General features: G+C 48.1%; 1 long non-coding RNA gene across 2 annotated transcripts in view; it reads left to right on the plus strand.

Moving 5' to 3' along the window:
- LOC306668542 overlaps positions 1-14,217 on the plus strand; it is an 82,102-nt gene that overhangs the window by 31,957 nt on the left and 35,928 nt on the right. The gene's annotated exons all lie outside the window — the stretch shown is intronic.

Consider the following 14,217-nt stretch of genomic DNA (forward strand, 5'->3'; position numbering starts at 1 on the left):
GCTTCTCTGGTTACTTAAAATCAAGTCCCTCGCTTCCCAAGCTTCTCCAGATGAAGTCCTCAGGTCGTTTGTGATTTGGTTCCAACCCTCCCTTCTAGACTGTCTTCCCATAACCTCTGCGTGTACGAAGCCTATAGTGCTGAAAAGTTTCTTTCTTTTCTTCCAAACACATCGTGGGTTTTCCAGTTGCCATGCCTTTTATCTGCCTGGAAGATCATCCCTCCTCTCCTCGTCTCCCTCGTCTCCCTTCTCCGTTTACAAAAATCCTTCCCGAAGACCCAACTTGAGTATCTTTTCCTTTCTAGAACTTCTGGGATTCGTTTCGCAGAGTTGGTCTACCCCTCCCCTGGGTTTGTGTGGTAATTTGAGCGCAGCTCTATCCTATTTATAGTTAACTGTCTACCATGCAGTGAATTTGAAACGACCCCAGAGGTTCTCGTGTTAATAGCTTAGCCTCCTGCTTGTGGTGCTACGGGGAGGTGAAAATTTAAGAGGCGTGGCCTGGTGAGAGGACTTCAGGTCACTGGGGACATGCCTTGAAGGAAATAGTAAAACCCTAGACCCCATTCCTTCTTTCTTTTTCACTTTCCTGCTATGAGGTGAGCAGCTCTGCCCCACCATGTGCTCCCCACCATGTGAGGTAAAGTAAACCTCTCATCTCTATAACTTGATCAGCTCAAGTATTTTGTTATAGTAATGGAAAGCTGATTAATGCGTCGTCCATATGCTTGCTTACCTCACAAGGCCAAGTGCTTCACCAGGGCAAGGACCATGGCTTATCTGTCCCTTTGCTCCTAGTACCTTTTTTGCTCAATGTCTGTCAAATGGGAGACACATTATATTCTACCTAATCCCTTCATGAATTTTTATTACTTGCTCGGTCTTGGCAGAAAGGTAGGTTTGGAAGCCTTATAACCTAGCTCTCTCATTTCACAGATGGGGAAACTGAGGCTGTAGAAGAGAAGAGGACTAAATCTGTTACCCTCTAGCCCACTTCTCAGATAGCCCTATTAAGCTTTCCTGCTCCTCTTCATTGGTGAGTTTTCTGGAAACACAAAACAATATTAACTTGAAGAAGAGAGGAGGAGGATAATGGATCTGCTTTATGTAACCAGTGGTTCATGAAATAATAAAGTATAAATAAAATGTTTGTAAATGTGACTACATTTCCAATGCCCTCGAGTTGCTGCATGTGTAATGGAATCCTCTTACGAGTTCATATAAAGAGAAGAAAAGCATCACATTTATTGTTTTTGTGCATTTTTAACCATTCTCTCATCAGCTGGGGCTGCTTGCAAGTGACACCCAGTTGCTGCTTTATCAGGGCAGGATGGTGGTGTCTCAGTGTTACCCTGAGTAAAAATGGTTTGGGGTGGATTCTCTGCTTCTTCGAGTCCCCTGACACCTCAACCCTCTTTGTTGTCAGGCCTGTGAGGGGGATCATCAGAATGTAACCAGAAGAGCCAGTCTGTGAGAAGAACTGAAGAATTTGACTGTTGGACCTCCTGGTGGCCTCAGTCACTGGGAATGTGACCTGTACATGGGAAATAATGAGGCTGGGGTGTAGCTCAGTGGTAGAGCCTCTGCTTAGCATGCCACAGTCCTGAGTTACATCCCTAGCGATGTAACCCAAGCCTAAATCCCCAAACCCCAAATTGTGAAACCAAGCAAGGGCTTGCTGCCTGATGCACCAAGAAGCCAATATGGCGGCACCTGTTTCTGTAGAAAGAAAAAGTGTGGTAGTAGATGGACAGACAAGGAGACGGGAGGCGTGCTCAGATCTGTCTTCCCATGTCCCGGTAGCAAAGGAATTTAAATGGCCCAGGGGAAGGGGACACTGCATCTGATAGGCTGTTACAGGGAGTTTCTAGTCTCTCTGCTAGTCTGGTCCATCCTGCCCTGTTGACCACACTCCTATTCTGTCCTGAAGAACATTTTATGATTCTACAAAGTTCTGCTAGGCTTGTTGGAGACTTTGGTTCCCTCAGACTCTCAAGATCCTTATACTCAGGTCCTAGGGTTCTGTGCCTGTGTCCTGAAAATTGATTTGCATAAAAGTTTTTAGGAACAGGGAAGTTGCCATTTTATGTCCCAATTTCAGTTGGAGCTATACGTGTATATGTATACAAAATTCTGTGTAAAGTTTTGCAGCTTTCTCTTGAACAAGTTTAGTATATTGTTTCTCTTTGCAACATCGATTTTTTTTTTTCTGGGACATAACCTGGAGAGCCAAGGAGGAGAGGGAGGAAGACAGGATTAGAAAAGCAGTTGTCTGGGACCATTGAGTACCAAGGAAAGTTCTGCATCCTCTGGTGTCTGTCTACATTGCTGGGGTACAGACAGCAATGCTGATTTCATAGACACACACGATACTTTGTAATAAAAGGAGCAAGGTGTTGTAGACCGAGGAAGTAAGACTATTTATTGGAAGCAAGACTCAAGAAGAGAAGACAAGAATGACCTTGTTATTCCCTTCGATTTTAGTTAGCTTTTTTGTAGCTGGGACCAAAAGACCTGTCCAGAGCCATTCAAGGAGGAAAAGTTTGTTTTGGCTCATGGTTTCAGAGGTTCAGTCCATGGTTGGCTGACTCCATAGCTCTGGGTCTGGGGTAGGCAGAACATCATGGCGGAAGGGCGTGGTGGAGGAAAGCAGCTCAGGATAGAACCACCAAGAAGCAGAGAGGGAGCTGGACTCACCAGGGACAAAACATAAACCCCAAAGGTGCTCCTGAGTGACCCGCTTCATCCAGCCACACCCTACCCTACAGTTGCTGTTCAGTTAATACGTACCAGTGGGCCAATCCACCGATCAGGTTAGACCTCTCAAAATCTAATCATTTCACCTCTGAAAATTCTTGCATTTTCTCACATGTGAGCTTTTGAGGGACCCCACGTATCTAAACCATATACCTTCATATTGAAGGTGAAACTCTCATGTCCCCTCAGGTTTCCTGACTTGACTGATATCTGATATCAGGGTGTCAGAGTCAGTCTGCCCCTAAGTTACCAACAAGGTTTAAAATGCACTTTCACTAGGAAAGCAGTAACTATATATTCCAATATTTCCTTCTGCTCCCCGATGGACCGACTTTGTGCACGAGCCCCACTTGGGAGACCACTGAGCTAGGAAATTCACGTATCCAGCATCTCCTTCCACAGTAACAGATATATAAGGGTCGGCTCTGATAACAATCTCCCTCCTTGAGTTGGTTTCATGCTGTTTTAAATCCAAATTGGCACTTTCACACCTGCTGCAGAATTGAGTGATAAAACATCTGCATTCCTAGGCTTTCCCTTCTCTCTTGATGGATGTTGTGGATTTAATTCAGGATTTTCTCTTAGCTTTGCCTGCACGATCTATCGATGAGGACTCTTGCCCCTACCGTCTCACCAGTCCTATTAGGGGAAGGGGGCTTTCCTCAGGGGCATCTGGGACTCAGCTGTGCTTGTGCACAGATCCTTTTTCTTTCTCCTTTGCATTAACGAGGCGTCTTATGGCAAGTGAAGGAAATCACGTGGAATCCGGTGTAAGCAGAAAAGAGAATTTGTTAGCGCCCGTAATTGAACAGTTCAGAGTTCTGGCTGGCTCCCGCTGCTCAATGATGTCACCCAGACCTGACCTCTTTCTTGTTGCACGTCTCAGTTGTGGTTTCCTTTCTTTGTTAGCTGTGTCTCTGTGGGGTGACTCCCCAAGTCCCTCAGCTTGTTTTATCTGACGGTCAGCAGGAGGGAACACTCCCTGGTCTCTCTTTCAGTTCCAGATGTTCAGGGGTTGAGTTTTATTGGATGATGTGAACTGAACCCTTTGGACTGACCGGGTCTTGGTCACATAACCCCTCCTGGCACTGGGGTTGGAACCTGCAAGGAATGAGAGTTGGGGTGGGGGGTGGGGTTGCTACCAAAAGAAGAGGAAGCGGGAAGACATCAACTGCCCGTTGTCCACCTTCGAATTAGGGCTTTTCTTGCCAGAGGCTCAGCTGTAGGGTTGGCAGGGTGTGGTCCTTTATCTGCAGCACAGTTTTCTTCTTGCAAAGCCATCGTGATGCCTACTGCCCAGGGTTAGGTCAAATCTCCAGGTTAAGAGCACAGTGCCCCAGAAGAATGTCCTCAAGACACTCTCCACGGGTTCAGATGTCCCCAGGCCCCCTACACGTCCGACCAGCTGGTTACACTTCAGGAATTCCTGAAACAAGGACATCCACTGTTTGCTTCCGTCTGCCAACGTCCAATGGTGGCCAAAAGCCACATTAAAGACTTGACATCTTTGCCTCCACTTTGCGGGCGTCTCTTCTGCTGAGTCACCTTGGATTCTAGGAACAAGATCTGATCCAATAAACATCTTGTGATAAGTCAAAGCAACGGCAACTTTCTTATCCTGGACAAGGACACGCCTGAGCAATCCTGAGATAATGATGGACAGACCACACCTGATCAAGATCGCCTGCGTTGGCAGCTGGGAAAAACCTCCAGCTGTGTGAACCCCCAACCCTGGTCCTCATTCCCCTTTCTACGAAACCTCGAAGTCATCGTCGGTCCCCTGAAGACAGGGCTGAGGACGTGGATCCCTGGTCCTCCTGGGGCAGCTACACTGATTGAAGTTCCTTTCCTGCTTTCCACCATTACCTCTTCTGTTTTTGGGGGCAAGTGGCTGGACCTGATTTGTCGCGTCCCCAGAGTCAGGTCTTCCGTCTAGGACTCCGGTACATTCCCGCTAGCTCCTCAGATCTCCCAGTTCACTAGAACAACTCACGGAACTCAGCAAAATATGATACGGACGGTTACAGTTTTAGTGTCAAAGGGTACAAACCAAAACCATCCAAATTAGGAGTTTTATGAGATCAGGTCTGGGAGGGTCTCAGACATGAAGCTTCCAGATTTTTAGAATGTGTCAATCTCCCAGCAAGCAGATTCATGTGTGATTGCCAAACAGGGAAGCTTACCTGAGCTCTAGATGTTCAGGTCTTTATTTGAGCGGGTGATGGGGTTACTGGGGATTGAACTCAGGGGCACTCGACCACTGAGCCCCATGTCAGCCCTATTTTCTATTTTATTTAGAGACAGGGACTCACTGAGTTGCTTAGGGCCTCGCTATTGCTGAGGCTGGCTTTGAACTCTTGATCCTCCTGCCTCAGCCTCCCGAGCTGCTGGGATGACAGGCGTGTGCCACTGTGCTCAGCTTGGATGTTCAGATCTTTCTCCTCGCCCCCCTTAATTATTATAAAGTCTTCATTATGTGCTGGCTTGAATCTTTGGCCATGTGACTGAACTTGACCTCCAGTCTTTCTCCTCTCCCCCAAGGACAGGATGAATGGATGTCTCCTTCCTGAAATCCTTGACTCTAATCACATGGTTGATCTTTGTGGCCTGACCAGCCCTCAACCTAAGACTACCCTGGGCCTCACTGTGGGTCACCTCCTCAGCAAAACTCAAGGCCATTCTCCGGGTCCCATGAGGAGTAACAAAGACACTTCTATCACAGGGGAACCCCAAGGGTTTAGAGGCTCCTCCCAGGAACCGTCGATAAAACCCAGAAAATTCTTCACTGCAGAACGCTCTTCCGGGCTGGATCCTGACCCCTTTCCAGGGCCGCTGTTGCTGCTCACTTTCTCTTCTGCTCCCACTAATCCTAGCTGGGGCTTCCAGCCTGGCCGAGGCTCTTGGCCTCTGGCTTCTTCATTGGAAGCGTGGGATGTGGATGGGCCGTCTTGGTTGAGCTTCCAAATCCCTTCTCTTTCGTTGAGAATCTTCCACTCCATGAGATTAATATTCCTCCTCTGACAAAAGTTGACAAAGCTCAGACGCTGGCTTTCTCAGTAAGTCTCGCTGACGGCTGGGATGTGCTTGCGTGATCTTGGCTTTGCAGCCAGACCTGTCCGTTCTCAGAGGCGGTGATGTGAAGACCCAGGGTTAAGGTAGCTGGAGTTAGACTCTATTGCTTGCAGGTAACACTTGGCTGCTGCACCTTGCCGGACTGGGGAGGTGGCCTTGGTGTGCTCCAGTTGTACCGCCTTCTCTGTCACTGTTTGCCGTCGTGGTCACGGCTAATGCGTTTTGAGTTCTGACTGTGACCTGGATCTCACGGATGCTTTAGGGGCGTCCCCGCTGTATAGGCGAGGTGCTCAGCCGTGAGGACGCTTCTCCAGGTCATGTGGCTAGGGAGATCAGAGATGAGACCTGAACCTTCTGGAAGCTTCTCTCTGAGCCATCACATGGGAGTGCCACTGTTTGATGTTTCTACAAAATCTGGGAAGACAGAGTCTATCTTTGTACCTCTAGCGTCTCTCACGGGGCCTGACATGTGGGAGGGACTCAATTAATGCTCACACATTCCAGGTGACAAGATCTCACCTGGCTCGAACACTCTGTGAACGCCCATTGGGGGTCCTCTTCCTCCTCTCTCTCCTTTAGCTCCCCTCCCCCACAAAATCTCCAGATCCTCCAGGATTCGCGGTGAAGTCAGCAGGAACTATTGGCCACTTCCTTCTCACATACACCTGTCCCCCTTCTTCCCTTTCCACACAATGGCTTAAACTCAGTGTTGAAAGTCTCCAGTTGCTAGTTTTTCTTGGTCACTGGTGTCCCTAGGTCCTTGGGACTTTGGGGATAAAGATGGCTCTGCCTCTTGAAGGGCCTTGAACTGCAGCAGAGTCTCTGCCCTGTCCGGAACTCCCTTGGCGACCTCGGGGTTCCGCGCCTTTGGAAGCGGTTTGGCAGGGTACATCTTGCCATTCGCAAGACACACGCGGCTGCTGTTTTGTGGAGCCCTAAGTGTAACATATCTGGGCTCCCTCTGGCGAGATGACACCTTGCTCAAAAGGGGCCAAGGCTTCCTCTGAGATTTGTTCGAATGGCTACCAGAGGAGCAGATGCTTGTCATGGGGAGGAGACATGCTACCAGCCTAGGTTTCTGTAACTGGGCGCCTTCAATGGCAAGTGGTCGAAAATCCAGACGCAACTGTCCCAGACGATGAGAGGCGGTACCACGGCCCTTTACGGGAAGTCCCGACCCAGGGGATGCTCTTGAATCTACGCCCTGTTGTCAGCGAGGTGCTGGGAGCGCTGTTTCCTCCTGCATCTGACTTTAAATAGAGAGAAATTTCTCAGATGTCCCTTCTTTCATCTCCTTGGTAAACCTGGGTCACTTGCCAATCCTGGCATGGGGAATGTGATTGCCAATATGGAATTAGACCAATCAAGATGTCCCTTGATTCGCTGGGGAGGGCGTAGACCCTTAGAGGAAATGAGGACGGCTAGAAAGGACGGACGGGAATGGCTGCCAGGTGGCACCGACAGTAATGGGCGACGTCCACCAGGGCCTGTGGGGAGGCTTTCCATCAGACTTGGGGTAAGGGCAGGGTAAATTTTTGGCTTAAGGCAAGTGATAGCAAAGCCCAACTGTGAGGTTTCGTAGAAAACCGGCCCCGTACTCTGAAGCAGGGCTTCTGCTTTCAAAAGTCCAAGGTGAAAGGAACGCTTTGGAGCTATGCTCACCGAGCTGGTGGCTCATCGGGGGGAAACATTTGTTTTTGCTTAAGGACACTGGGCTGTGCTCTCATTTCTTATACCATTGTCCCCCTCCAGAAAGGACAACCTGCCATATATGCCAGCTTCAAGGATATCTCTATTTCCCAGAAGGCAGTGGATATCTAGGGAACCCGATGAGGTCAATGATCCTGATGGCTCCTCTTGGTTTCTCTCATCCATCTACCCTTCCATCCATCCATCCATCCCTCCATCCACCTGCCCATCCATCCATTCATCTACTCATCTGTCCCACCATCTCTCCATCTGCCATCTACACATTCATCCACTCATTCATATACCTATCCATTCAATCATCCATTCATCCATCCATCCATCCATCCATCCCTCCATCCACCTGCCCACCCATCCATTCATCTACTCATCTGTCCCACCATCTCTCTATCTGCCATCTACACATCCATCCACTCATTCATATACCTATCCATTCAATCATCCATCCATCCATCCATCCATCCCTCCATCCATTTATCTACTCATCAATTCAACATCCTTCCATCCCCCCATGTACACACATCCACTCATTCATAAACTCATCCATTCAACCATCCCTTCATCCATCCATTCATTCATCCATCCCTCTCTCCTTCCATCCATCTATCCTTCCATTCATTCATCCATTCCTCCATCCATCCATCCACCCATCCATCCATCCATTTATCTACTCATTCACCCAACCATCCATCCATCCCTCCATCCATCCTGGCATCCTTCCATCCCTCCATCCCTCCTTTTACCTGCCCATTCATACATTCATCTACTCATTTGTCCAAACATGCCTCCATTTCCCATCTATACACCCACCCATTCATTCATATACTCAATTTAACCTTCCAACCATTCATCCATCCATCCATCCATCCATCCATCCATCCATCCATCCATCCATCTGTCCAGTTGATTCCAGGAGCCTTGTGATAGGTGCTGGCAGTACATTGATGAATAAGCTAGCTACCTCTCTCATGGAGCCTATGTCTAATTAGAGAGACAGATTGAAAGAGCTCTATGTGTGTCAGGGGAGGGGGAAGCCATTTTGAGATGAGAACTAGGAGAACTTTGTCCTCCCAGGGTGCTCTGGTATAGTTCCTGTGTTTGACCTCCCTGGCTAGTGTGATAGAGAAGTCTCCAGAGTTGGAGGCCAAGTCCTAATCTCAAGCTACTGGGTGTGTCCTATCTTTGAAATGTGTGTGAGATCGTCCTCGCACATCTCAGAGGATTGCTTTGATGCTCTCGTGGTGCTAATGGATACACTCATCCTTCAAACGACGTGAATGGCTTTCGAATGGACTGCTACTAAAGCTAATGACTCTGACCACCCCCCACCCCAAGGTGGTCAATTTGAACCTCCCGGAAAGAGCATCTAAATAAGTAGAGAGGCAGCAAAGTAGTAAGTAGTTTTGCAAAATCTCAAGATGACCAGGATTTGAGCTTTGGCTTTGTTACTTGGAGGTGTCTGACTTGGTCAAGTCGCTTCTCCTTGTTTGGCTTCAAATCTTTGTCATCTGCAAACTGGGGACAAGCACAATAATGCTGATTTCACACGGTGGTTACCAGGATGCCACCAGTGAGTGAGCTCACGGCTGGGCTCTTGTCATGAGGCGCTCAGAACATGTTCATGCATAAAATTCTTCCTGTGCACTATCTGCCTACGGGTTCCCTGGGCTATCTCTGGGCCCCAAGACACCAAGGACATCAAACCTCAGCCAGGCAGGGAAGGCCCAGGAACTGAAATGAGCCTCACAGAGGAAAGAGGGAGGAGCGGTGGGAGTCCTTTCAGCATTAGCTTGGGCTTTTCCTAGTCCCACACCATTCTGGACAATTGGTTGTGACTTTTGGCCCAGGAACCCCCTGATCATGGATCCATTCAAATAAATGTTAAGAAAAGATGGCGATGGTAGTCTGGCTATGGGTTTCAATACACGGGTATGAACCTTCAGCCCCTTTCCCCCTTCATATATAGCAGGAAGATAGGAGGAGAAACTACCACCGACATACCCATCAATACAGAGGTTGTCTGCCAGGCTCGCCGTGTCTGTTAAAGGGACAACAGGACACTTACCCAGATTACGTGATAGCTTAGGTTTCTCGACTTTTCTGCACCCCTGGTTTCTTCTACTACATCATGGGGATCAGAGAACTACCTACTTCATAGGATTGTTGGGATGTTAAACCAAGATTGACATGCAATGCCCTTGGAGCAGTGCCTGGCATACAGTAAGAGCACAATAGATGCTTCATGTTAATTAGCTAATTAATTCAAATGCTTTTGCTTGTCCATGCTCAGAACATCCCCGGAAAGATACACAAGGTGCTGGTATAGTGACAGCCTCTCTCAGAAGAGGACAACAGTGACTACTGGGGATCGGACACAGGCCTGGCCTGGCACATAGTAGATGCTCAATTAGAAGTCTGACGAAGAGGTTCACAGCAAAAATCTTTCTCCCTGTGACTCTTTGAGCTAGAGAAATGTGAGACGATGTGCGGCCACCACCAAGTCCCCAAGATATTTGTAATAGAAGCTTCCCTTGCTTGAATAAATGCTCCTTGTCCAAGTGGAGTAGGTCTAACCCTCGCCTCTGTCAGGGTGGTTACCTTTTTTTTTTTTTCCTTTGGGTGCTGGGGATTGAACCCAGGGCCTTGTGCTTACAAGGCAAGCACTCTACGGACTGAGCTATCTCCCCAGCCCCTAGGGTGGTTACCTTTTACTGAAGGGCACCGAGGGGCAGTAATACTAATAGTGGCCACTAGATGGAGCTATAGCTCTGAGCAAGAGGCTCAGAAAGTGCCAGGCGGGAGGGTGGAGTTAGCCTCCTGTCTTGGACACAGACCTCATTCTAGACTTTTCTCTGCCACCTACCTGGTATGAGGCCGCCAGCAAACAACCTTAAGGCTCAATAGGCTTCACTGCCAAGTGGGGATTATCTTAATGCCCACCTCGGAGAGATCCTGTGCACTTCAGGTGAGAAGTGCTGGAGAAGGACCTGGAAAACCGGAAAGCGGTGCAGATGTGAGTTAAAACAGTGCCTGAAAGCCACCCTGCCGGAGGAGCAGTCCTTGGGCACCATAACGTTCACGAGCTCCTTGTGTTATCATAGCAAGAGCCGAGGCCAGGGGAAGCCGGCAGGGCGTGGGGGGAGGGAGGAGTGGGGAAGGGTTGATTGACGGGTGCTGAGTTAGACAGAAGTCAGAAGTTCTGCAGTGCCATTGCACGGTAGGGTGACTCTAGATACCGCTCCACGTCGTGTGTTCCAAAAATCTAGAAGAAAGGGTTTTGCATGTTTTTGCCATAAAGTATAACTAAATATTAGAGGAGATAGGTGTGTTTTCCCTGATTTGAATATCATACAATGTATATATATATATATATATAAAAACACCACCATACCCCATTCATATGCACAATATTGATCTATTTATTTATTTTTGTTGTCCTGGGGATTGAACTCAGAGGTAGTTTACCACTGAGCTACATCCCCAGACTTTTTCTTTTCTCTTTCTTTCTTTCTTTCTTTCTTTCTTTCTTTCTTTCTTTCTTTCTTTCTTTCTTTCTTTCTTTCTTTCTTCTCCTCCTCCTTCTTCTTCTTTTCTTTTTTTTTTTTTTTTAATTTCGAGACAGGGTCTTGCTAAGTTGCTCAAGCTTGAGATCCTCCTGCCTCAGCCTCCCGAGTCGCTGGGATTATAGGTCTACACCACCATGCTGGGCTCCAACTTTTTTATGCTTTTATGTATCCATTAAAAATTAAAATCCAAGATCCTGGCCTTGAACGGTTGTGGAAATGGGATACGATGACCCACGTCAAACACTTTGCATAGTGTCTGGAACGGGGTGGCCTGTCAGAAAATGTGACTCTGTCCTCGAGGTCGCCCCCTCCCCTGGCCGTCTTGAGGGGGTGCTGAGGTCAAGTTCCCATGTCAGGTGCAGCCCTCCGCTTAGTGATCCCTCAGGCGTCTCCAACTTAATATGCTTAAAACACAACTCCCACATTCTCCTTCTGAACTTTCTTTCCTTCCTCTGTCCTTGGACTTCCGATCTGGAACATAGTCTAGCAGGACTTGGTTCAGTTCCTCCATGGACAATCCAAGTTTCTTTTAGCTGCTAGGACTTTGCACATTCTGTTCCCTTTACCTGGAATGTCGTTCCCTCCTTTACCTGCCTACCTTTCTTCCTCAGGAAGACACCCACTCATCCCACAGGGTCTGGACAGCCTTTCTGACCCCTGAGGTAGAATCAGCGCCCCCTTCCCCAGCCTCCGGGGTCTCCTCATTCTTGCCTTAATTTGACACTGTTGCACTGGTTCTGCAGTGTAATTTCATAGCAGCTCTGATGGCCACCTGACCTTTGAGATCAATGTCAATTTGGCTGAGTCTCCATCTCATATTTAGTGGGAAGTCAAGTGTGCATTCAAGGTTCCTTTAAATCTAGAGTGATTGTCAGGCACTGTGGTGCATGTCTGTTGTCTCAGAGGCTTGGGAGGCTAAGGCAGGAGGATCGCGAGTTCAAATCCAGCCTCAGCAACTTAGTGAGGTCCTAAGTAACTCAGCAAGCCCCTGTATCTAAATAAAAAATATAAAAAGGTTCTGGGGATGTGGCTCAGTGGTTAAGCACCCCTGGGTTCAATCCCTGATACCAAAAAACAAAACAAAACAAAAAACCCAACAACTAGAGCGCTCAGGTAGCAGGAATCTCTCTGGCCTCGACTTCTGGTTCCTACTATACTCTTTCCTGTATTCAGGCTCCGAATTCCTCATGCCTTTTATTTTCTCTCAAGCAAACCCAGGGGTAGAACATGTCCTCTCTCCTGTATTTCTTCAAAGCTCATCCCCAGAGGACACTTGGGTGCATGGCAGAAATCACTGAAGGTCTAAGTGATGGGGTGGAGGACTTGGCTTGCCCGTAGTTCTTAGAGATCCTCTGGCCAGCCCCACCATGGGGACCTGGCTGGTGTCTCCCATGGTCAAAGCCACTCTTAATGTTGCTCGTTCTCCTCCACTTCCTCTGCCTTTTTTGAGGGGGAGGAGTTGGGGTCTTCTTCCTTCTCTACTTCCTCTCACTCAAACTCCTATTTAATACAGAGATGTCTGGAGTCTCTGAATTTTGCTATCTCCTTATAGACTGGACCACCTCTTTCCACAGCAAATAACTCATCGAGGTGCCGTTTCAGACAGAGGGCACCTACGTGGGGAGGTGCGTGATGTCTGTGACCCGTCTGCATGTTTTGATGACTTGTCTGTCTCCATGTCAACGCCATGAGAGCAGAGATCTTGCCTGCCTTGTTCAGTGCGGCACCTAGACCTTGGTGCATATTGGGCTCTTGATAAATATTTACAGAATGAATGAGTAGGTGACTGAGCAGGTGAGGTCGTGAGCCAGGTGCTGCTTACATTGAGTTGTAGCTCCAGTTCTCCCCACTTGGCGATTGTCCTGGAGAGAGGTCGAGGCCTACATGAACTCTCTCATAACTTTGATGTAACTGCAAACCAAGTCCAGTTGTTCAGTTGTTTAATTCAGCTCAGCCATCACTGAGAGCGTTAACAGGACTACAGTTCCTGTAACTTATTGAGAAGGTGGGTGAGCACAAGACCAAGGTGAGGAAAGAGTTAAAAGGCAATGAGACCCCCTGTTTTGAGATGAGCTTGGAAGATAAGCATGACCACCAGAAAATAGATGAATATGCTTATGGCTAAGATTTGCTTGCATACTTTTGCCTTGTTGGGGAATGCCCAGTCCATCCATTCATTTGTCCACCTGTCATTCATCTGCCCATCATCCACCCACACATCCATCCATCCATCCACCCATCCACCCATCCACACATCCATCCATCCACACATCCATCCACCCATCAACACATCCATCCATCCATTCACACATCCATCCATCCATCCATCCATCCATCCATCCATCCATCCACTCATCCATCCACCCATCAACACATCCATCCATCCATTCACACATCCATCCACACATCCATCCATCCATCCATCATCCTTCCATCCACCCATCCGTCCGTCCATCCACTCATCCATCCATCCATCCACACATCCATCCATCCATCCATCCATCCGTCCGTCCATCCACTCATCCATCCATCCATCCACACATCCATCCATCCATCCACCCATCCACCCATCAACACATCCATCCATCCATTCACACATCCATCCACACATCCATCCATCCATCCATCATCCTTCCATCCACCCATCCGTCCGTCCATCCACTCATCCATCCATCCATCCACACATCCATCCATCCATCCATCCATCCATCCGTCCGTCCATCCACTCATCCATCCATCCATCCACACATCCATCCATCCATCCACCCATCCACCCATCAACACATCCATCCATCCATTCACACATCCATCCACACATCCATCCATCCATCCATCCATCCATCCATCCATCCATCCACCCACCCATCCATCCATCCATCCATCCATCCATCCATCCATCCATCCATCCACCCACCCATCCATCCACACATCCATCCACACATCCATCCACCCATCAACACATCCATCCATCCATCCACATGTCCATCCATTCTTCTATCCATTTATCCATTCATTCTTCCAAGGCAGTATATATAATGTTGAGAAATACATTCTAATTCCAATGGTGTGAAGTGGGTGCCTAATTAATCATATTATTGTGAGATTTAAATTATAT

This window comes from Sciurus vulgaris (assembly GCF_902686455.1).
Source record: "Sciurus vulgaris genome assembly, chromosome: 8".
NCBI lineage: Eukaryota > Metazoa > Chordata > Mammalia > Rodentia > Sciuridae > Sciurus > Sciurus vulgaris.